We start from the raw sequence: 24,508 nt of genomic DNA, 5'->3' as shown, positions 1-24,508 counted from the left end.
TTTGCCCTATTAGCGCCTTAATAATGTTTGGGGTAGAGGTCACCGCTAAGCCGTAATGAAATCGATCTGCTATAATTATTGGGTGATATTGGGTTTACGAATTAAACGACAATAACGTTTGTCTTCGACTTGTACTTGAGAACATGCAAGGTACTGGATAAACTGCTGTGGTAATTGTACGCCGTGATTGTGATATACCACGGTAGTTAAGAAGTACTTGGGTTGGGTCCACACCTTTATATTATGATATCTAAAATTGATGGATTTAACTTGAGTGTTGGACATATTCTCGTATCGATCTAGGCCTAATTTTTTAACGATTTCATCGTCCCTTTAAAATATTCTCTTCTCTCCCCCGCGAATTTATGCGGGGATGTTGCAGAGGTCGCCTTTTATATTAATAACCTGGCAGGAGCGGGGTCGCGGGAACCTCTAAGCTCAGCAACGAAAAGTTCACTCGGCGTAATGGCCGTGCATTCAATGTTACGCCATCAAGCTAGGCTTAAACCAGGAGAGGCTGTGACGCCTTAGCACCACTGAGAGAAAGAGAGAGGTCCAAAAACTTGTTTTCCGAGATGAGAGCTAGCTACATTGGGCTAAGACGCGAGGCGGCGGCGTACGCGTTAGCTTAAAAGGATCATTTTTTAACGGAATGAAGTTTTAAATTATAGTTCACGGCTTTGGGTTGGCGTCCGTCCGTTTTACGAGCTAGCTTTAGACTCTACGTCCAAAACGGGGCAAACCGGATCGCCATACGGCCATTCTCTATTCCAGGCTAACTTGACGCCCGTACCTATAGGTGCAAATGGTTTTGTCAACGCTTAACTAAACATTTTTATATATTTCTATACCTTTAGTACTCGCGCTTGCCTGCCTGCCACTCTAGACTACATACAAAGTTATTTTTAACGCCTTCTTATCCAATCAGGTTAGCGTCCGCAACGTAACGTCTCATCATCACCTCGGTTTCTTTCATTTCCTATAGTATTATTATTATTACATTTAAACCGCCTATTTCATCCAAAACAAAACTCCATAACGCCTCATTAGCGAGAACTGCGAGATATTTCTATACTCAACTTTTAATGGGATGTATTCGTATTATTTTATTATTTTTTTTATTTTTTTTTTTTTTTTCAAAAAGAAATTTTCCATAATATCCCCAGTCTAGACCGGATCTGGACCTGAATCTTCTAGATCTGGCTTTCCCAAAGTTTATATTTTTAATGTGGAATATATCCCGCCTATATTTTATTGTTATTAAAGCACGGTAATAATCCCCTTTTCTCTAGCGCAATTCAGCTTGGGTATTTTATTTTTTGCCTTAAAAGGCATCGTTAAATTTAGTTTCTCAAACTTAAGAAGTCAAATGCGACCAAAGTTTTCACACATTTCGATGCGCATTTGTGTTTTGGGAAACGTAATCGTATAGTTGTTACTAGATATAGATAGAAGACGGTGAAACCTTGGTTTTTATATTCGTTTATCTGAGTTAAACGAAAAATTGCGTTTGGCAGCGAACAAGAAAGACAACGCCTTGTTATTTAAGAATTACCCCCCTCTTCACCCACCCTCTTCTTTTTCTTCTCTTTTCTCTTACTCAACGAAATTGGCTCTCTTGGAGAATAAAATATGGCGTTTCATGCTCATAACTTTGGGTTCGAGAACCACTCGCAGATATATACTGATCTTATACGTAATTCTAAACCATTTTTATCTATCTGGTTGAGGGAAGAAAAAAATTACTTTATTTTTTCTTTTTTGCTTAGGTCTATTGCGCTTTGAAATTTTTCAAGCGTTTTTTTTTTTAGTTTGGCCCGCATTCTTTAGAGTCTAAAAAGAGGATTTTTTTCAAGTTTAAAAGGCCCACCGGTTAACGAAGCAAGACATGACTATATATATAAGAAATTTTATAAACTAATTTTTTTTTTCAACCAAGGCTTAAGACTCGAAAAATTATTTTTAGTCTTTCTTTTTAAAACTGTTTCTTCAAATATTTGGGAAGATTTAGGGCAAAATATTCAGTGTTGAAATTGAATACCCGTATAAAGATGGTTTCTAAAAAGCATGCTTAGGTGTTTATCGATGTACCAATCGTGCGTTTGTGTTGCCAGGCTGTTTAAAAACACTTCCTTCTAATTACCCAACTAATTAAAAGCTAAAAAGAAAACTTCACTAATGAGTTTCAAATTTATGCAGTGTTTTTGTCCCCCTACGCAAAATGCGAAATGGAAGCTTTTTCTTTATAAATTAAGTTAAAAAAATATGACTTAATTTATAATTCAGCGCATTTCCCTCGTGAGACGTTCGGAACTGCGCGTAAATGGCTTAACAAAAATGCGTTAATTATATGCAATCTTATATTACTTAATATAAAACTAAATTTATAGGCTTGGGTGGACGTTTTTAGGTCAAAGTAAAGTAAAAATTCTTTTAGATCTTTTTTTTTAAACATGTTGCTTATTTATTGGTGAGTTTTCTGCATAGCATAATCACAGCTTTTTCACAAAAAGGAAAATATTAATTTACAGGGACGACGTATTTTATTTTTCTTTTTATTCTTTTTTTTAATCATTTTATTTCAGTTTATTTCCACGTGGGGATAGTGTGAAACAAAATTCATTTCAATTTTTCTGTTTTTGGCGCGTATAAACACATTTTATATTCATTTTTTTATTTTCTTCCAAATATTTTTTTTTTTTTTTACTTTTTCTCGTAAAAGGCGCGCACCAAATTATCGAAAAAACAAAAGATATTCGAGAAAAAAAAACCCGCGGTTTTTTTTAAATATTTTCACATGTTTTTTTTTTCGATAGAATAATAGTATATTTATTTACAAAGAATTTCGGTGCGTTTCATCTTTAAATTTTTTGTTTAGGTGTGTGTATGTAGAAAATCACTTTTATAATCAGAACTATGAACAATTTTAATATTTTTTCACTTTTTTTTATTTATTTTTACTTTCAAATATGGCATCGACTTTTCTCTCTCTTCAAAATTGTATTATTTTTTTCTTCTGGTATTTAATTATTAATTTAAATATTTTTCTCTTATTTAAACCTATTTTCGCGAAATAATTCCGACTCCGAGCGCGGTTTTAATTTTTTTATTTAAGCATCTCCGACTATTAACTTTGAAATTTCTTTTTTTTTATTTTTCTTAAAAAATTATGACTTAGAATGAAACTAGAGAGACGCTAAAATAAATTATTGTTAATAAATAATCGGAGACACGGAATTCGCGCGAGTAAAAACCGTCGAACGGAGTTGATGGAAGTCTATATAGTTTCGTACTCTCTCGAACTTGGAGAGAGTATTTAAAATAATGTTTGTTTTAACTCTTTCTTAATTTCGAAAGATGTCCGTTTAAATAATTATTTAAATATATCGGGGAAGGGGGGAATAAAAATATAATTGACGGTTTTGAAAATGAATATTTTCTTACATATGTACGGCCACGTCTTGTCTCCTCTCGTTCTTCTGTAAGGAATGCCACTGCGGAGGTGGTTGTCTAATTACCTCCTGTTGGTTCGCCGGTACGTGGTACGATTTCGACTGGGGATAGTATTGTTGGTGGTGACTGGGAAGAGAAGGCGGTATTCCGCGAGAGTTATTCTGTTGACGCGATTGGTACTGGGCCGGCGGTTGCGGCGTTTGTTGAGGGGTCCCTTGACGTTGTTGTTGGTGGGGCGATGCCTGGGGAGGCGGGGGATTCAGCGTCTGATACAGATGGTGCTGAAACGACGGAGGAACTGGGGGTGACGGGTTCAGGTGTCGAGGAGGAGGGGGTAATTGTTGGTGAGGGTGTCTTCGTCGCCTTCTCCTGACGTCGGGCAACGCGTACCTGAGTTTTTCCCAGAAATGTCTCTCACCCCACCTTAAGACTGGGTGTCTTTCGAGCCAGACGCGCAAGTCCGCGTCAACTTCGCTCCTGGCCACTCTTCCCAGGATGACGATGACCAAGAGTAGGCGACTTTCTCCCCCGTTTCTCTTCCTTTTCTTTTTACCACCGCGACCCGGTTCGTCGCGAGTCCGCTGTTGAGCCAGCGCTTCTAAATGCGCGGCCTTGAACTCGTAATGTCCCCACTCGCCCCGGAGAAAGTTTTCCGAGAGCACGATCACCGTACGACGACTGCTTTCCATGGCTTCCGACAAGGCCTCCGAGACGGTACCCGAAGACGCGTTATTGGTCGGCAAGGGGATACCGCGCGGCGGAATATGGTGCGGGGTCGTGACCCCGTTCGAATTGTCGACCGGTAGGTCCCTGTAGTGTAGGCACAACCGATAAGGGGGATCGCCGCACTCTAGTTCCGGAGCCAATATTTGGCTGACGAAAGCTTCGTCCTTTTTACTGTACGAGACGAACGCGTCGAACAATTTTTCGTCATCGTCGTCGTCGACCACGCCTCCTCCTTTGGAGGCTAAGGCTGGGGACGAACCCAGCCTCAAACCGTACTTGGCGAACATCCACACGCTCACTTGACGGCGGTAGGCCACTGCTAAAGCCAGAATAAATAACAAGGAACCGACGACAGTGGCAACAACGATTAGCACTGGTACTAGTTCCGGGGAATGTAGTCTTTCAACGAAAGTTGTGGTGGAGGTAGCGGAAGAACCGGTATCATCTTGTATCTCTTCCGTACCGTCCGCGCTAATTATATTTCCGCCGCTGTTGGACACTACACCGATTTCCACGGGCGTTTCCGCCTTTTCTTCGCGATCTTTCGCGCAAAATGACAAGATGGCCGAACCGGGAGTAGTATTTCGAGGGTCTAAGAACAGTGGCGCTGTCGAAGACGCGTTATACAAGCACTGAAAGCTACGAGTGTCTACTACCATACCGGGTGGCCCGTGTTGGTCTCGCGCTTTTAGCCAATCCGCCAAGCGTCTAGCGAACGAACACCGACAAGACCACGGATTGTGCGCCGCTCTTAGGTGTCGCAGCGTCCCGAGATTAGCGTCCAGTTGCCAGAGTTCGAATCTGGATAAGAAGTTGTGGTCTAATCGTAGTAACTGTAACGACTTTAAGGACGTAAAAGTCCCGTTGGCCAAGGATGTGAGACGATTTCGCGACAGATCTAGTTCTCTTAATTTGACAAGTCGTTCGAATTCGTGCCCTTGAAGGGTCACCAAATAGTTTCTGGCTAGTTGGAGTACTTCGAGAGCGCGAAGGCCGTTGAAAGTTCGATTTCTGATTGTTTGAACGCCGCTTCCGTTCAAATGAAGTACGCGAAGATTCTTTCTTCCGATGAACGTGTGACTGGAGAGGGTCGGTATGTCGTTGCCGTCTAAATATAATTCGGTGACGTCCATGGGCACCCTACCGGGTACTTGCGAATGGTTTCTCGAGCTGCAGTCGACGACATTGGCGTTCCAGCTTTGGTCGTAGAAACAATTGCAATTTTCGGGGCAAACCATTTCGCAGTCGCAAGCGTCGAAATCGCAACAGTGGCAAAGAGCGAAGCAGTGGCTTTTATAGCGACATAGGAATTGAGAAGGTTTAGCTTTGGCAAGGGAGACGCTGGCCACGCCTCGATCTTCTTCTTCGTCCGTGCTTCCGGTGGCCAGCTCTTTGCTCGTTATGGCGCCCAATAAACCTCCCCTGGAAAACGTCAGGCGACACTCGAGTTTGTCGGCGTCGACTAGTCTAGGATATAGCCTGGCTTCGTCGAGGGCCCCCGTGGCTAATCGTTGAAGCCACTCCAAGTGACAGTCGCACAGGAAAGGATTACCCGCCAGCGAAAATTCGGGTAAAGGTCTTCTCGTAGGAACTTCGGAAAGTCTCAGGGAGTTCATATCCAAGGTGGAGAGTTTGTTTCTCGAGAGGTCGACTCTCGTTAGGTTTTGTTTGCTGACGAAGGCGAAAGGCGAGACGTTCTCGATTCGGTTGTCGCCCAGGAAGACGATTTCGATCCCGTCCGGAAGGGAGGAGGAGTCGATTTCGGAGATTCTGTTTTTGGAAGCGTCGAGAGTTCTCAGCTTGAGCGCCCCGTCTAGTTCGAAGTAATTTCCCAGTCCCTCCACTCGATTGTCGTGCAAATCTAGCCACTGAAGTCCCAGAGGGACTAAAGCGTAGTCGAACCACGAAACGCGATTAGCCGAAACGTTCAACATTAATAGATCGTGTAGATTCCCGAATAAACCGTTAATATCCGAAAGCGAATTGGCGTCTAATCTCAAGGCGTGTAATTCTGGAACGTCGTCGAAGGTGCCTTGTTCAACGGCTCCGATTCGATTGCGAGCTAAATTCAAGATTCTGAGAGATGGCATGTCTCGGAAAACTCCTCTCGTCAGGTTGCCCAAGAAATTACCCTGTAGTCGAAGACTGTACAGGTTTTGAAGTCCCTGTAAGGGCCCGAATTTGGCCGCGTCGTTCGAATGTTGTTCTTTGGCGTTTAATCTGCCGGCGGCCATGACCAGCTCTTCGATTTCGTTCTCCCCCAGATCGAGACTTCTCAAGCCTTGCAGGGCCGCCAAAGCCCTAGGAACTTTTCTGAGACGGTTGGCACTAAGATTGAGTTCCATCAGCTGGTCTTGGCAACAGTTGGCGAAAGTTTGCTCGTCTATTTCTTCCAAGGCGTTATCGTCAAGCTGCAAGGAGCCCAACATGGAGGGGCCCGACAGTGAGGCGGAACTGAGTTTCTTGAGCCTATTGTGGCCCAATGAGAGGGCGTGTAAAGATTGCAAGGACGAGAAGGCGCCGTCGGCGATCGTTTCGATCTCGTTGTGGTGTATTTGTAGAACTTGTAAAGAGATTAAAGCTTTCAGCGTGGACGAATCCAGTCTGGTTAGACGGTTGTAGCTCAGGTCCAAAACGGCCAGTGATTTTAAGTCGGCGAAAAGGTCTCCCCCGCTTAGCCAGTGACTGGTCAGTTCGTTTCGACTGGCGTCCAGGACGATTAGGTTTTCCAGACCGGAAAAGAGACCGGGCGGAAGGACACTGACCGAGTTGTTGGCGATTCTAATTTCCGTTAATTTGGAGGCGCAAGGGCGAAAGAAAGAGGGTGGTAGGGCCACCAGCTGGTTTCCAGATAGATCAAGCACTTGAAGCTGTCTCAAGCCGGCCAGAGCTTGTTCTTCCGCTCGAGCGATCAGATTCAGACGTAGATCGAGCGTTTTTAGCCTCTGAAGAGAAGCGAATCCTCGATCAACCAGCACCCTTAATCGATTTCGGGCCAACTCTACGTGCTCGATGTCCAGCGGACAGTTTTTATTTTCTTTGACGTCGGCCATGTCGCTGGTGGCTACCCCTGGTAAAGATTGTCTGCTACCCTGTTGAATTCCGTAACCAAAAGGTAGTCCGGCCGCGTTTTCCAGCGTATTATCTGACAAATTAACGAATCTGAGCTCGCCCAAGCCGCACAGTAATTTGGCCGGAAATCTTCGGGCCCCATTTTCGCTTAGGTCTAACCGTCTGAGTCTAGGAACGCTACGCAAGGAAGCCTCGTGTAGCTTCAAGGCGTGAACTGAGCCGCCCCAATCTCCGTTTCTCGTTCTTAAGGTCAGATTTCTTAACCTTTCTAAACCAGCGAAGGCCCCGGCTGGTACGGAACCCACCTTGCACCTGTCGAGAGTCAAGGCCCTCAGTGATCTGCCCAAGTGGCGAAAGGAACCGTCTGCCAGGGTGCTCTCGAAGAGCAAGTCTTCGCAGCGAAGGGTTAAACTGGCCGTGTGTTCGGGTTGAATTAGGGAGAAATTGGTTCGATCGTATGCCCCGTTTAGAGTTCTTAATCGACATACCAACGACACGTCTCCGTCAATTTCTCCGTCGTTGGAACTGTGACTTCCTCCCCCGCTTGTCATCGAGGAGGCCACCAAACTGTCGCTGGGACCCAAATTGGTGGTTCTACCGTCGATCGTGGACCACTGACATTCCTCGGGGGCTACGTAATGAACAGCGCGAGTACAATCCGCGGTCAAGTACGGTGAAATGATTATTAAGCAGATTAGCGAGATGACGGACGCTTTTGGCGTTTGGCTACGCGTAGAAGTACGCGTTTCACGAACGCGAGGACCCTCCGAGGGTCTATTCGCGCGTTTATCCATGGATGGAATTGAATTCATTTTTTCCTCGACGAATAAATTTGAAAGACGGTATCCTAAGGAGGCTAGAAAATTAGGCGCTTTTGTTCGAAACTAATTTAAATTCTATAAATTCTTCAATAATGTTATAACTAATTTATCACTCGGAGTGTAACTAATGTGTAGGGTTTATGTTATCCTTATTGCTTGTTAGTTTGGTAGTGATGTTGGTGGCGTCAACGTTGACCCTGGTCGAATGACGCCTCGTTAGGGCGATAATTTCGCCACCACCGCCGTCGAAGCCCGCCGGCGGTAAGTTTTTCACTTTCAGAGCAGCCATGACTGAGACGATTTTCCGGTACTCCGACTCGACTCGGCCTTTAGCCAACGCCGAGCCAGTTCTCCCAACATCGCGCTCGGTTCGGGGACTTTTATCGAACGACTGCCGCCAAAAATTCGAAAACTCGAGAGAAGATAAATCCAACTTTTAGCTCTACACTATACTCGCGAATATAATATAACGCGACTGTTACCGCGTATAAACTTTGCGCGAACTTAGTATATTTCGAGGCTTGTTATATTGCCCAATTCAAATTTACGCGTTTTATTATCCCTGAGAGACGATTGGAAGCGAACGAAACTCGCGAGTTCGCCAGAGCGCGTCTTGATTCCAGAATTGCCGAACTGAAAATATTTGGCCTAGGCAAGTTTCTCGGCAGCAGTCGGGCAGGAACGTGCTTTTGGGAGCGAACGCTAGGGGGTGCTACGTGACGAGAGGGGATAAAGCGACCGAAATGCGCGCGCCTACGAATTTTGTGGGTCTATCCTATTTCAACTTCTCCGGGGGTGCTCAGTCTTTAGTTTTCGGGATGGGGATCGCCAAGAAGGAGTAGAGAAGAAAATTTTTTCCTTCGTCTTCTGAAAAAGCCAGTTTTTTTCTCACACCACGACGCAGGGTGCCTTTTCTTTTCCAGGGGTGTTTTGGGCCAGAACTTTCTTCGGGTTTTTAAATACCCGGGGTCGTTCATACCGGAGTCGGTTAGCGTTTTTCTCATGATTTTATTCCCCGTTTTTCGGTTTCGATCCCCCCACCTTGAACGTCTTCGAGGCAACCTTGGTCGTCGTCTTCTCGCCGGCCAGTCTTCTTGAAATCCAACTAGCTCAGGTAATTTATTTTCTCTGATAGGTGTTCCCTCATAATTTTCTTAACACCACGCTTCTTCCCATCTATTATCGTATCTATCAAAAGCATCTCGCCAAAGAAAAAAAAAAGACTTAGAAAAGAGGAAAAATCTTCCCCAAAAATATTTTAATACACTTTGCACGAACGGAATCGTTTTCTATTTTAATAGCTAATAATATTCTCCCCGGCGGGTTATCAATTGTCACTCGCCGAAAGATTCGATTTAGATCTTCTTTACGCGCTCGTTAAGGTTCATTAAGGAGCGCCAAATCAACTTCTATAAAGTTTAGTTGTTTTAGACGTTCAATGAAAACTACTCCATCATAAAGTATTGTCTCTGTGGGCTACGCTATAAATTGTCTCCTCTTCTATCCAGTTTTAAAGTTAATAATCAAGCCTTCTCGCGAAGAAGGAGGACACTGGTGAGATAATAGGTACCCCCATCGACTCTAAATCGAGTGAAGGGATTGGAAAAAGGTATATTACTCTTTGGTGAGGTGATGGGGAGAGAAGAGGTCCAAGAGGATGTAGAAAACGGGAAGATGCTGCGCTGGGGAGGAAAGGATCAAGGAAGGAAGAGAGAGAGAGAGAGAGAAAGGGGAGGCTTGGGGTTTCTCTTTCAATTAAGCTTGGCTTTTTAGCCAACCCCCCTTCTACTCTTCCTATCACACTTTTATTTTGGAATTAGAAGGAGAAGGCGGCGAACATCCACCCTCCCCATCTTCTATTTTTTTTTCTTCTCTCTCTCTCTCTCGCTCTCTCTTTTGCACCCTCCTCCGATCTTAGGGCATCCTTGCCTCATCCCACGAGATGCTCTTGGTCCTATAACATCCACACGAGAGGAGATGGATCGAAAATCGGGAAGGGGGTAGAGAGAAAAAGAAGACTGCAACGAGAGAGTAAAAATAAGAAAAAGAAGAGGCGAAATATTTCTATCAAGATGCTTCGGTCAGATAAATTAAACTCGTATACAGTCACGTTCCCTCTCTTGTCTATATATATATATATATATACATACATATAGGCTTTGTTTAGAAATTAAGTACGCTAGATTTGGGATTTATTTAATTACCCTAATTTCGGGGTTTCGATACCGTCAGCTCGTTAATCATCGGCCCAAACGAAACTCACACCTTTCTCCTCTTCCCCGGCTTTCTTCTTCTCCTCGTTCAAACGCTCTCTAAAGTATAATTTCTGGATGTGCATGCGCAGTTGTTAAAGGCCTATTTTTGACACCGCGTGGTTTTAAAAAAGATGAAGAATGTTTTAAATGGAGCTAGAGAGTTTTCTCTCCGACGCCAATAGATCTATCAACTCGAGTGAAAAATTAAATATCGGCTTTGTTTGAAACGTAATTGATTTGAGGGATGAACCTTAGGAACTATACGGTTTCAAAGCACTTTAAATTATAAGATGAAAGTCAATTTAGAGTGAACAATAGCTGCGGTGGCAGTCAGGTTTATTATGGGGAAGCTGTGATGATGAAATTTGATGCTTAAATTAACGACAATTCAACCTATAGTCTAAACTGAATTAAGGCGACTTTTAATTATAGTACTTACAAAATGGGTTAGTCATTGTTTATCTTTAAACGCGGCTTTCCTGTTAAGTCTAAAATATAAACATATGAAAATATCATTTAAAAAATTAAGTGCAAAAACCGCTTGGTTGGACCAAGGGTTAATGTTTTTGCTCAACTGTATTTATAAGTCAGAATTTTTTGGTCTTTTCCAGCCACAAAAAAAAACCTGTTTTATCTCCAAGAATATATAGGAACAGATCGAAAAATAAAAGCAGGATAAAAACTATTGAATAAATTTTTTCTAGTTTATATCGGTTTATATCTAACAAAAGAATGAGAGATAAAATAAAAAGAATTGAAAAGTGCCACAAATCTTAAGGATTCTGGGATGAAAATACAGATTTTTCAATGGTTTTTCGGAACCAGAAAGAATTTTTATGGTGTCCTGTAAGAAGTAGATAAACCGAAGTAAAATATTGTTCTTTCTTGGGTAGATTTGAGAAAAATGAGAAGTTTATCTTCCGGTTAATTTATTTCCGGTTGCTTCTTGGGATCTAGTGATATTTTTGATCCTTTTTAAAGCTTTTTTGGTCAGGCATTCTTTTTAAGCTTTGGTATAGTTTGGGAAATATTGATGTATCGTTTCACCTATATACGGTAACAATTTATTTTATACTGCATTATTCATTGAAGGTTTCCCCTTTAAATATATCATTCCTCTTTCTCTCTCTCTCTCTTTTATTCCGTGGTTACGTAAAAACCTGGTAAAAAAGCAACCACGAGACCATTGGTCGACTTTAAAATCGATTTCAACCCACGCGATTGTGTCCCTGTGGATTTCGCGACTCGCGCTTTCACGGTTTCCCAAGTTTTTCTCCCTTCATGAAAAAATAAATAAAAAAGAAACAGTATTATAATTCTCGGTTTACAGGGATAAAAAAACTTGAAAAGAATACTATAAAACCTTACATCTCTTCAAAGATGGTAAATAAAACCACTTGACTTTGACCGTTTTCGCGCTAGGATCTTTTGACTCTTTAATTCCTCAACCCACTCGACATCATACGCTTTTTACCAGGACCATAAAATGTTATTTTTGGGGACATAAAACGCTGTGATATCTTCTCATCTATAGACTTTATAGACCAGGTTATTTTTCGTAATACCTTTTGCTAAAATGGGGCGAAGAGTTCATCTTACTCGTTCCGAAGGTTAGACTTAATCTTAGCTCAAATTATAAATATTTAATATTGAAGCAAGAGAGATACTCAAAGAGTTGTAGATTCTTGGATGTGTACTCCAGAGGGTTGGCTGGCTTATACTTCAACTGTATAGAATGCTTTTCAATGGGGTGAACTTAGGTGGGTGCTCGCAAAGCGAAGTTTTAGTTGTTGTATTGCTAAGAGTGAGAGCCGGGGCTCAAAGGGATAAATTGGAACTTTCCAAAAGGGTGTTAGTGCGAGGCGCTAAGCCTTAGGACTTTTGTGTGGTATCATGGTACAGTTTTGGGTATTCTTTTCTTTCGGGAGGCTTTGACGCCTCTGTCCCTCCCAAGATAGGACACCCATTTAATGTCTTTGTTAAAGGAAGTAGTAGCCTTCTTTTTTTGAAAAGAAGAGAAAAAAGGGTGGAAATAAAATAGCGTTTCGAAAAACCGTTTCCGATACAGAAAAAGAAACGCCGCACCATCTTCTTTCATTTCCTTCTCTCACGCCCAATGACTTGTATCTTTTTCGGTTGTTTGTGAGGATAGAGAAATAAACCCTTTTTTCCGGAGTGAAACGTCCCTATTTATGGAGATATATCGCTTATAACTTATGCTTCTAACCAAACGTCAGAAAGCGCCGAGCGATTTTGAAATTGTAACTCGAATTTATCGCTTCCTTTTATGAATATAGAAATTTTTAAAAGGTTTTCACCATAACTTTTCGGTTCCCCGGCATATCTTCGCCTTAACGTTGTTTATTCGTGGAAGAATTGAATAAACGCCTGAAAATAGGCATACCTAGTAAGATAACCTAAGTTTTTTGAAAGTTTTACTGCTGGTATGTTTAGGCGTGTCGTTTTCTACCAATATATTGCTTTACAACTCTTATCTGTTTACGTTATTTTAACTGTTTTTGGATTTTCGGTGAAACTAGAAGCAACGTTCTCAGTTTCTTTCCCGAGACAAGAAAAGAAAATAAGATAGGTATACATCTTCTTATCCGAATGTTGTTTTGGAAATTGTGGAAAGGAAATATTTTAGTTCTATATAGAGATATAACCACGAACTAGTCACACGCTAGTCTTCTGGGGGTAACAAACCAACTTTAATATATATATATATATATATATATATATATATATATATATATATATATATATATATATATATATATATATCTACTTACTTCACCGTGTCGGAATTTTCGGTTAACGGCTAACAATGGGCGGTTAAAAAAATACCTAAACTTTAGAGGGAAAAACTAGGAACTATCTTTTAGTTTTTTGGCTTCCCGTTTTTAAAGGGATGATGAACTAAATGTGTGTTTTGAAAATTTACCAACTCCAATAGTTTGTAAATTAAATAAATGTGAAGGGGCTATAGAAAATTCTTCCCCCTCTATCTGCTCAAACTTCATTGCAGTGTTGTCAGCCCCTTTGTGAGTCAATATGGTATAGTACTGACTGGTTCAAACTGAACTGGCAGCCTTTCTCTTTTGCAATCTGCCAATCTCTTGACTTACCAACGGCCTGGCAACACTGGAGAACAGCCAAAAAACCCCTTTTTGGGAAACTATGTATTGACTATTGTGTTTTATTTGATAAATAACAACACTAACAAGTTTCTTTTGCTCTTTTTGTCTCTTTTCTAGGTAAGAAAATCATTTTGATATTTGTGTACATTGTTACTGTCAAATAAGGAAGCGCAAGCATTGTGGTGAGTGATTGTTTTGAATTCAATTTCGCGACAGGAACTCGACAAGCACTTTTTGATTTAAAAAAAATCGGCTTGATTCTTATAAAAAATGTACTTCCTCCTCTCTTTAAGAATAAGGCGTACGTACGTACAAGCCAACCATCAAGAGAGAAAGCGTTTTTCCATGCAGGTCTAGTGGGTATAAAATAGGTTCGGGAAAATTGAGTTCTTTTCTCTACATTCCCCAATTTTTTTTTTTTTTTCTTCGGTGAATTTTCTTAGAAAAACTTTTAGAGACAAGGGAGGATGAATAAGACTCTGAGGCCCCCTAACGCATCCCATTGGAATAGGAATGAAAACTTGGAAAAAAATAAGAGAAAAACTAAGGAAAACGAGGGTAGGCCTACATATAGAAAACGTGAAAATTTCCAATTTCGCACTGGCACTCTCGCGCGTCTGTTTGTGTTATTGCTGAGCACGGAACGCGTAGCGAGACTGGGGACCACCCAAAAAAACACCCTTCCATAATTTACCGCGGCGTCGGCGGGCTACCAACATTTGAACAACCAAACCCGTGAGTGTCCTGAACGTTCTGTTCTGGCTCCTCTCGCTCGCATCATGCTTGAATTATGTCGGAAACAAACCGAAGCCGAAGAGAGAAAAATAGAGCTTATGTCTACATATATATAAGGATAGGAGAGAAAAAACAAACCAACGTAAAAACAAAAAGATGCTACCACATTTGCCCCCCCCCTCTCTCCACTTCCCCCTCTCCTCCATTTTTTGTTGGGTAACTATACGCAACAGCTGCTTTGATCCTAGCTCTCCATTTTCATCCTCCAAATATATCCACGGTTTAAGCCAAAACAGCTGAAGCTTCTGACTCGCGGATTATTCTGCTGAAAGTATCTAAACTGATAGTATATATAAACGATTCGCGTACAGTTTGCTCCATACACTATACTACCAATGATAAATCCCCGTATTACTCTCAAAGCAAACTCCGATTGAATCAACCCCCTCTAAGAAACGATACTTCATCCCTCAACTTGGAACCGGTTAATATAATGTTAAGAAGGGATTATTTTCAATGTTTTAACTCAGCCTCTATTTACCTTTATCCATATTGCATCAAATTTGGTTGACAGTTAAACGCTCTTTCGATTAAAAAAAGGAAAGAAATTATAACTATTCCGTAGTATCCCTTTAAAATCCGTAACATAGTTTCACTTTCTCGTTTTAGAACTCTTCTTTTTTATGGAATTAAGATGTAGAAAAATATGGGGAAGGCATAGATGTAACTCTAAGAAGAAAAAAATTCTTATAATGTTCGGTTTTGGTTTCTTCTAAAATACAATAATGGTTCCTTTTTTATCGGCTTTTTTAAAGTTAACCCTTTTTACGTAAAAGAGATGAGGAGTTATAAGGGGCCTAAAAGACGCTTGAAAAAAAAAGCAAGAAATTCCATTAGTGTCAGGAAAAAGAAATGGTCGTTTTAATCTCTGTTCTTTTACTCTTTTTCATTTTTAACTTCTTTCCCCCTCCCCCAACATTGATCTTTTACTTTTTAGCTAAGAAGTGTAACGCGTGTGTTTTCTGTGTCCTGTTTCTAAAGTTTATACAATCTATGTTATTGTTTTAGATAAAATATATTTGGTGAAACGACAATCACTGTTGCACAGTATTAAGTTTTATCAGAAGTGAGATGAGACTAGAAGTGAATTGATAGTAGATTCTGGCACTAGTGAACAAATTTGAGGATTTTATGCCGCTTCCCACGCGCTAAAACTAGAGAGAAAAAAATTGGTCGAGTTCCAAAAACATTTCCTACCCCCTTCCCCTCAACCTAAAGCCGCGAACACGGACGCGGATGCTTGAATCTAGTTCGGCCGTCTACCACCGCGAGCGTCTCACGTTTTGGAGGGAAAATTCAGAAACCGCTACCAGAGGGCCAACCGTTCGTGTGTTATCAAGAATATTCACTTTCGCCGAGTGAAGAATTTGGTTAGCTCAGTACTTCTGGTCTCATCTCACTTCTGGTTTTATCCTAAAACTATTGCAACATGAATCTTCTAGAAGTTTAAAATAAGATTCTGCGAATACATTTGAATTCAATATATACGACTCTCCTTTATTTTTCGTCTGATTCTCAAAGATTAGTTTAATGTTATTGGTTCTCTTTCTAAGAAGAAAAGATAGGAATCTAATAAATTTAAATTAAGGATAATCCCCGGAAATATGCAAATTACTTAAGAGATTTTCTGAACGAACTCTTATACTTACATAGAAGGATTAGGTCTTTTTTTAGAAATTCGAATTTGTTTTCGCTAGAAAAATCGGTAATTCGAATGAAAACGGCCCAAAATATATTTCTCATTTTCAAGAATTACATTTCTACTGGAATTAAGTTTGAATTAATTTAAATATAAATATCTGATAGCGAGGATTAATTCGTTTAGATTTAAATCTAAGCAAATAAAATACAAATTTGTCTTCCTTTTGTAAGAAACGAGAGGTTGGACGATTATAGAACGTGAGAACAAATTCGAGAGGGAAAAAATAAACTCAATCCTAAAAAACTCCCAACAACACTTTTTACTTTCCAACCCCATTGGCGGCTTTTATTAAAAGGAAATATTTAAGCTGGGTATTTTAAATCTTCTTGCATTTTTAATGCATCGTTCTTCTATATTCTCTAAGTTCTAGAGAAACTTTGTCTGTTTATAATTATCCCTTATGTTACTATAACGGCGAATCCATTTAATAATGCAGCGTATTTCGAGATTGGATTAAATATAAAAATTCGCTTAAATAAATTTTCAGTTGCTCAAAAATTTAGAGATTAATCTTGAATTTGTACTAAACTTAATTAAAACCCGTTAATGTTTAATTAGATAGATTAAAGGGTTATGTTTCTCTGATCGAAAGAGCGTATAAAAAATGGGTATATCAATTGGAACCATGTTTCTATCTACAATATTAAAGAAGATACAAGCGATTAAGTTTCCATAATGGACACTACGTGTTAGGCTTCTCCGCCAGGCACTCACTGGGAGTACTCCTATTGGAGGAGTCCGTCGACCAATAGCCGGAAAGCCTAACGCGTAGTGTTCATAGCGGAAACATAATCGCTCGTATCTTCTTTAATATTGTAGATAGAAATATGGTTCCAATTGATGATATTCATTATTTTATAAACTCTTTCGATTAAAATAGAAGAAAGAAAATTCTAGCCTGCTGAGTATCCCTTTAACAAATATTTTGAAAGTCTAAAATGACTTCAAATTGTTTGTTGTTTGTTTTGAAGAATAATATCTTAAAGAGTCGTTCCGAAATTAAAACGTCACGTTTCCAATTATAACGTCGCGTAGACCTGTCTTCTCTCCATAATAATGTAATATAGTATAATATAATACGAACCAAATCTCGAAATGAATTCGACAAAAGCACGATATGTTATTTTTCCAGGAAAATCTCCCGACCGACCCTCTCTCTCTCTTTTCCTATATACAGATAAGAGGGCATGTAATTATAATGAAAGGACAATAATTCCGACTAAATGTTTCTTAAATCCACAAGAAAGATAGTACATACATAGTAGTAGTAGTACTAGCGTAATCTTCACCCCCCACCCAACTCTATCTCTATTATATGAGGAGGAATTAAAAAAAAAAAGGAAAATTAAGCTTAGAAGACGGAGAAAATCGTACGTGCGAAAAATCCGTTTTAATTAAAACTCGATTCGGTTCCCGAGGCTACTTCTGCTTCGAGGGTCTTTTTTTTTTAATACTCTCATCCCTTATTACTTACCCTCCTCTCCCGCTCTTTCTCTCTCTCTATCTTGGAATCCCCAAGTTGCTCCAGTATACAGGCCTAGCAGAAGTAAGATGAGACTAGAAGTACTGAGCTAACCAAATTCTTCTCTTGGCGAAAGTGAATATTCTTGATAACACACGAACGGTTGGCCCTCTGGTAGCGGTTTCTGAATTTTCCATAAAAAACGTGAGACGCTCGTGGCGGTAGACGGCCGAAATAGATTCAAGCACCGGCGTCCGTGTTCCGCGGTTTTAGGTTGAGGGGAAGGGGGTGGGAAATTCTTTTGGAACTCGACCAATTTTTTTTCTCTTTAGTGTAGGCGCGATGGAAGCGGCATAAAATCCTCAAATTTGTTCACTAGTGCCAGGATCTACTACCAATGCTAGAGCTCTTTACTTCTAGTCTCATCTTATTTCTGGCCTAGTAGACGATGGTATGGCGGCAGGCACTCGTTTATTCTTATCCCTCATGACTTTTTGCTTACGAGAAAAAAAGGAAACCTTCTTCAGTTTCTTCTCTAGAAGATGTAGAGTAGCATCTTAGAATTCAGTCCCAGAAAAAAAAACCTCTTGGCTAATAACAATCGGAAGATTCCGCTTTATCTCTCTCAACCTATTTCCCCCCTCCCCCTTTCCCGGTCTAACGTAATGTAATTGGCCACCGGAGGCGCTAAAATATACGGAATACGTAATCAAACTCCTCCCATTAATGGACACGCTGCTTATCCCATTCTTTATTTTTTTTTTATTTAAAGATAAGAACTACTGTACTACCACCATTCAAGGTGTTCCTCACTTTATTATGACGCGTGTCCATTGCTTTATATCAGGAGAAATTATATAATCACAATAGTGCCGGACCCCTTGGTATCAGCGCCTGGCGTTTATACATAGCTTTCGGCGACAATTGCGCCAGCCATTTTTGTTGCCGTCATCTCTATCCCCCCATACCTCTCTCTCTTGTGTATACTCCTTACATCCTCTATCCACCATCATCCTCTGGCGGCGTACTTGTGCATGCGTGAATGCATTTCGCCAGGTGAAAGGGAATGCCTAATAATTCCCTTTTTTTATACACATATTCCTTAATACACTGCTAAGCCTCGGATCGGAGTATGTACTATGTAGGATCATTCTGGTTTTCGTTTCGTTTCTCCCATTTGCTATTCGTCCCCCCCCCCCGCGCTGTAATTTTCTTGCCTACCATCTCACCCATCGTCCTCTTGCTCTTTCTCTCTTCAGCCTGGTTGCGTTTTCTCATTTAGACTTGGCCATGTTCGTGTAGTGCACTTCTTGGGGAAAAGGTGGAGAAATGCTTAAATACTCTCACACATAGAAGAGGAGAGGAGAGGAGAGGAGAGATGAAGGCCGGGGATCTGATCTGGAATTTATTTGAAATACCAGGTGATGAAAACTAGTGTTATAGACCGATAGAACCGTAGAACCCCCATAGCCCGCTGTAATTTTCGCGCCGCTCCGGATCTAGAGTTCCAGAATCATTTTGCGCGCGTTATTGTAAAAATTCCAAGCCTCCTCTCCTCCCTCTCTGCTTCTAGAATTATTTAACGGGGGGATAAACGAAATTCCATGTTGTGTATTTGAGGTATTAGGTTTTATACCTCTCGTGCCCTTTATATCGTGCGCGGTTTAATTCTAGCGTGACTATTGTTTGAGTTCCGGTTTTTAACGTGAAATCAAAAATGATTGTTAAAACTTATACGCCATGCTTGCTTATAACAGCTAAGTTATGACCTAGATTTGCTTTATTATTTTTTTTTTTTTAGTAAACCAGGTGATTTTAAAAATAATAATGGCTTCTGTTTGAAGAATGTATAAGGACGAGAGTGACTGCAAAGGTTTTGTTTGTGGGAAAAAAATGCGGGTAGTTAAAAAGGTTAAAGATCATGTTTCAATTATGGTCCTGGAGAATAAATTCAAAATAGGTCAAAAATGAAAATTAAATTTCATCGCGTGGTTAAAATTATTCTCTCAATTAACCGTTGAACTATTTATTGATTTTTTTTTTGTTATTCTTCTCTTTTGTTATTTCTCCTCACTTATACAGGGTGTTTCTGAAAAGTCCATCAATAATGAAGGAGCGTGTTTATTGTGCCATTTTGAGTCGAAAATGTTCTATGACATTTTGCCGTCCGAGCCACTGTTTTCGAGTTATGATTTGAATATTTTAGGGATGATCCCTTAATTAAATTAGTTATATTTCAATTTTCTAATTAAATTTAAGGGGTCATACGTAAATTACTCCAATTCCAACTTGAAAACAGTGGCTCGGACGGAAAATAGTCATAGAACATTTTCGACTCAAAATGTTCCAATAAACACGTCCCTTCATTATTGATGGACTTTTCAAAAACACCCTGTATAATGAGAGAGGGGGTTTGGGAAAACCCTCCAACTCATCAAAACCTCTTATTTTTTCTTCTTGACTTGTTTTGCGATGACTCGTCTCGTCTATAAGTGCTATCTTCCCAGAATCCTCAGAGTTAATCCCCCACATCTAATCAAGTAGGCAATTCAAGGAAAAACAAAGAGTCCCCCCCATACTGGCTGGCTCTTCTAGATAGTTAGGCTTAGCAAATCCCTGGGATTTTTTCCTCCCGTGCTAGACGGAAAAGCCTCACTAAGAGGGTTTACGAATAAGCTGATCGAGGGATATATTTTTTTTTTAATTACTAGTTGGCTAATAATTCATAAACTAATTAATTAATTCGATTATAATCCATCAAAATACGCCAGTGGAATGCAGGTGCCTGGAAAGATATGTTTCTATTATGAAAATGGCGCCAATTGCCACGTGCTTGGGTAATTTAGGCGCGAAAAAACAAATGATTTTAACGCGAATCTTTTCGCGCGAGACGAGTTCTTTACCATTACCTCGAACACCTTGATTTAATTTGCAATTTCAATTCCTTACTTTTTCCTCTAACACCGTTTCCCTCTAGGCGTCGAGAGAGACACGGGACACCCCTTTCTATACTTTTTGGGAGAATGGAGGGAGAGACAAAGAAATTACAATTCTTCGCCAAGCGATTAAATAATGGGGGAAAGCTAATTTTCATTAGACACGGTCTGGCATCCGTTAATTGAAGTTTAAGTTTTTAAATAATATAATCACCGTCACATATCCCGTGCGCCGTGTGTGCCCCGCGTTCGTCTCGCGGATTTACGAATCTATTATACCATCCTTCTAAAGTCGTTTAATGGGTTTAAAATTGTACGAGCTGAGGTAGAGACTTAACATTCATTTCATTAAAGAAGACTAGCCAAGCAACTATAATGTTTCGTGACCAAGTGCACAGTGAACGTAATACAACTCATTTCGAAAGACCTTGATATAACAGGGAAAATAGATCTCCATTTGTGCATAGTTTTAACAGTTCTGCAAAAGTCCTCTTGGTGATTTCCAGAGACTGTTGGCCGAAATATTACTCATTAAGATTTACTTTTAAATATAGTTTAATTAAAATGTCCCGCATTGAAATAATCACTGTGAGATAATTAAACCGACAAAAATTTAAAAGTAGACCTAGGAATTAATCAAACTTTTCGCAAAATGAAGACAGATATAATAATAATCTTACTAGGCCTATAGGACCTTGGGATTTTAGTCAAGCTGACTTCCGGTCTAACCTAAATTTGACTAATGAGCTTGCACAACGAATTTAAAACTCCCTCGCGCCCCTCTCTCACTCACTCTCAGTCGATCTAACTGGAACCAAGCATACAATTGTATTATTCAATGGGTCTGGTTACAATAGAAGCTTTGAAAGCTCGAATATCCTTTCTGCGATCTAAGCAGGTTCCTGTCTACTTTTTGATCAATTAGATCTATTTTTTTTTCTGGTTGGTAATGTACATAGAGAAATCGATTGTGTGAGGAAGCGAGAGTGTTAGGTAGGCGACGCTTTCAGCTTCTCTTTAATTTAGTTTCCAAGGGGGGTTTCATCTCACGAAATAGGTTTTTAAAGGCAAATCTTGGCCTCCCTTTCTTCTTCTTCTTCTTATGTAATGTGGTAACTGCTGAAGTCTTGACGAAAGCTCACGTCTGTCCATCCCATACCTTCCATTAACTCTTTTAATGAAAGTACCGACTGGTTTCTTTTTTCTTTTTTTTCTCGGTTTCCAAGCAATCCCCATTCTCATCACCGTGTAGCTAAGCCTTTTCTTATTGCCCCTTCGTAGATCTAGCAAGACCTTTTCGTTCAGTCGTTAAGACGATTTTTTTCTTCTCTCACTTTTTCTAAACGGTGAATACGAAGCTTTTGAATATATTAACGGAATCTAATTAACGCTGAATATTAGGAGACACTTCTTTTTTTAATTTCGAGTCTTGTGTAAGAAATTGATTAACAAGATATTATCAAATGTTATACTGAACTTCCTGAATCGTGTCCAATGGATCGAGGCATTTTATAGAATTGTGAAATCCACTCATTGGCTAACTAAGATCACTGTATCTTAAGAACCCCTTAACCTACGATTCTGAAATTAGTTTAGTGGAGAACTGCTATATGCTTTTGTTAACCCGTGTCTCCATCAGTAGAGAAACACGGATTTTGCTAGTTTATTATGCAACTATAAAACGCTATTAACTGCAGGTTTATTAAAGGATGGAAGAAAATAACGCTGTAATTACTTTGGGTTTATCAACTTCTAGAGCTATGTTTAAGCGAAAAGAAGGTTTAGGCGCTGATTTTTTTTTAATATTCTTTAGCTTGTCACGTTATTTAGTGATCGTTTAAAATGGGTGCTGTATAGCAACTATAGCCGCATATAGCGGCGAATGAAAGTTTCCCCGCCGGAGTTATTACGTTAAAAATGTGATGAGATGCGTTTTTAACGGTTTATTAATGGTAATTCATCCGACATTATTTTTTTCCCTTATCATTTCATTTTCTTTCTTTCTCTCTCTCTCACTCTCTCTCTCCTATGAGGTGCTCCGCAGTTATACTTAGTAATAGTTGGATTAATTTGAATGAAAATATAGGTTTCTATGCTTTGCTATCATCAGTCAAGCTATTAACGCCGTTTAAAGGGATTGAGAAACAATTCACCGAATTAAATTGAGTTACACTATCTAGGCAGATGATTAAATTAATCAAATCCAATCACTCTCCCTTTTATTATAAGCTTATCTTACAAACGAACTTGAACTCTTCAAGGACGTTTCTTTTTAAAATATGAAGACAGGTTTTTTATTTCATCAAAAAATGTGTATAGTGGGCAGCGATGTTATAAAATGTATAGAAAATTTTTAGCGCAAACTCATGAATATTTAAATTAGATTAAATTAGAAAAACACGAAATAACAAACCTAACGAATAATGAATGTGTTGTACTTGTACAGGGTGTTACTAAATGTTGTAGAACCCATGATGTTAATTCATTGACACTTTAAACTCAGGTTGACCCTAATAACACACCTTTTAATTTTATACACACTCTGTATAGTAAGTAAGTAAGTCGTAATGTCCGGCGTACATTAAATCTTTTAGTTTTTAATTCAAGTTTTGAAATTAAACATTAAACCAACTTGTGACAAGTGGGTTGCGTACTCAAGGACGTCAAAAAAATTAAGTTAAATTATAAGTTTACATTCGGTTTTAAAAATTTTAAATTATTAAGGTCATGCTGCAGGTACTCGCCCATATATTATTACTCTGGTTTTATATTATAATTTTAACCCCGAAATAAGCCTGGATTTATAAATCCAGCTAGGCTGTTTTTATTTAATCTCTTTTCATCAGCGTAAAGTTTTAATAACTCTTATAGTGCGCGTACTGTGTGTTAGAAGGCGTAAAAACCTCATTTAAAAGGCGTTGCCTCGTTTTTTGCTGCGCGAATTGTAATTAACCCTCATATACTCAACTACTATACTAAATAACGTCTGTAAATCGTATAGTGTATATTTTTCACCAGAGGGTTAATAAATATTATTGCGCACGCTATTTTATTTACTTATACCCCTTAGGGATTATTTAATAATAAATTCTGCAAAGTTTAAATAATTTCCATCGCGAATATTTAATAATTTTTACACTTAACGCGTATACCATATTTAATAATCAATTAACGGTTATTGATTGGTTTCTATTAATTAGGGGGAAAGTCTCTATAGAGACAGGAACAAGCAGACGGTGATAATCTGAGTTTAATATTAATATATATTGTGGTGTTTATCAATTTAAGCCACGTTGTTCTCTGTTTAGCAAACTATATCCTGAACTTGTATAAAAGTTTAAAATTTAATATTTCAATCGACCTACATTAAAAATAACTTTGTATATCGTTTTGGCAAATCTTTTAAAATAAAAATAAAAATTTAAGGATGTAAAAATATAGACAAAGAACCTTAGTTAGTCTCAAAATATTCCTTACGTTTTATCAGGCAAGGGAAATTCTTAGCACAAGGAAATATCACCTTCATAATGCGTTTTATCAAAGTTATGATAAGGAGCCTAGGGGTATTTTTATACATTTCTCTCTTTCTGCGTCTTGAACGCGACCATCTTTCTTCCTCTATATATTTCTGCTTGTATTTATTCCGATGATAAGTTCACGTCATTAAGAAAATCCCCCTTCGGCTTATAATACTGTATATTATTATCTGGCGCGCGGTTTAGAACTTAGTAGTAGTCGTAGAAATAAAAAGAAAATATATATATTTCTTTTGATTATTTTATATATAAGTATACTGCGGGTGTTAGCGTATACTTTTTTTTAGACATAGATAGATCTCACTTGGAATAATTATGGCACATAAAAACTCTATCTACGTCTGTATAGACCTCGGTTTAGATGGAAATCATGATTAAGATATTGGGATCCGTAGAAAACTGGTTGGTTGATGATATATATAAACAAAGGAAAGGCCTTTTCTTCTGCATCAGTTGTTAATATTGTGAGTGCATGTGTGTGTTTGATATTTCCGACATTTTTTTTTATAATAAATTATGCTTATATGTATTATATAGATAAGGGACTGATTGCGTTACGTTGTATATTTATTATTCGTAATTTCCACCAATGTAATATGTGCACTTTATC

General features: G+C 39.2%; 1 protein-coding gene and 1 pseudogene across 1 annotated transcript in view; one reads left to right on the top strand and one right to left on the bottom strand.

The window, feature by feature from the left end:
• The window catches only part of Su(var)3-3 (lysine-specific histone demethylase Su(var)3-3), a 213,352-nt gene that overhangs the window by 118,296 nt on the left and 70,548 nt on the right, over positions 1-24,508 (top strand). The window lies entirely within an intron of this gene.
• On the bottom strand, positions 2,441-8,063 carry LOC149661722 (toll-like receptor Tollo pseudogene; annotated as a pseudogene).

The sequence above is a fragment of the Phalangium opilio genome, unplaced genomic scaffold (assembly GCF_054372755.1).
Source record: "Phalangium opilio isolate 3A_F unplaced genomic scaffold, DU_Popi_V2 ptg000070l_1, whole genome shotgun sequence".
Taxonomy (NCBI): domain Eukaryota; kingdom Metazoa; phylum Arthropoda; class Arachnida; order Opiliones; family Phalangiidae; genus Phalangium; species Phalangium opilio.
This window is presented reverse-complemented; position numbering and strand designations above follow the sequence as displayed.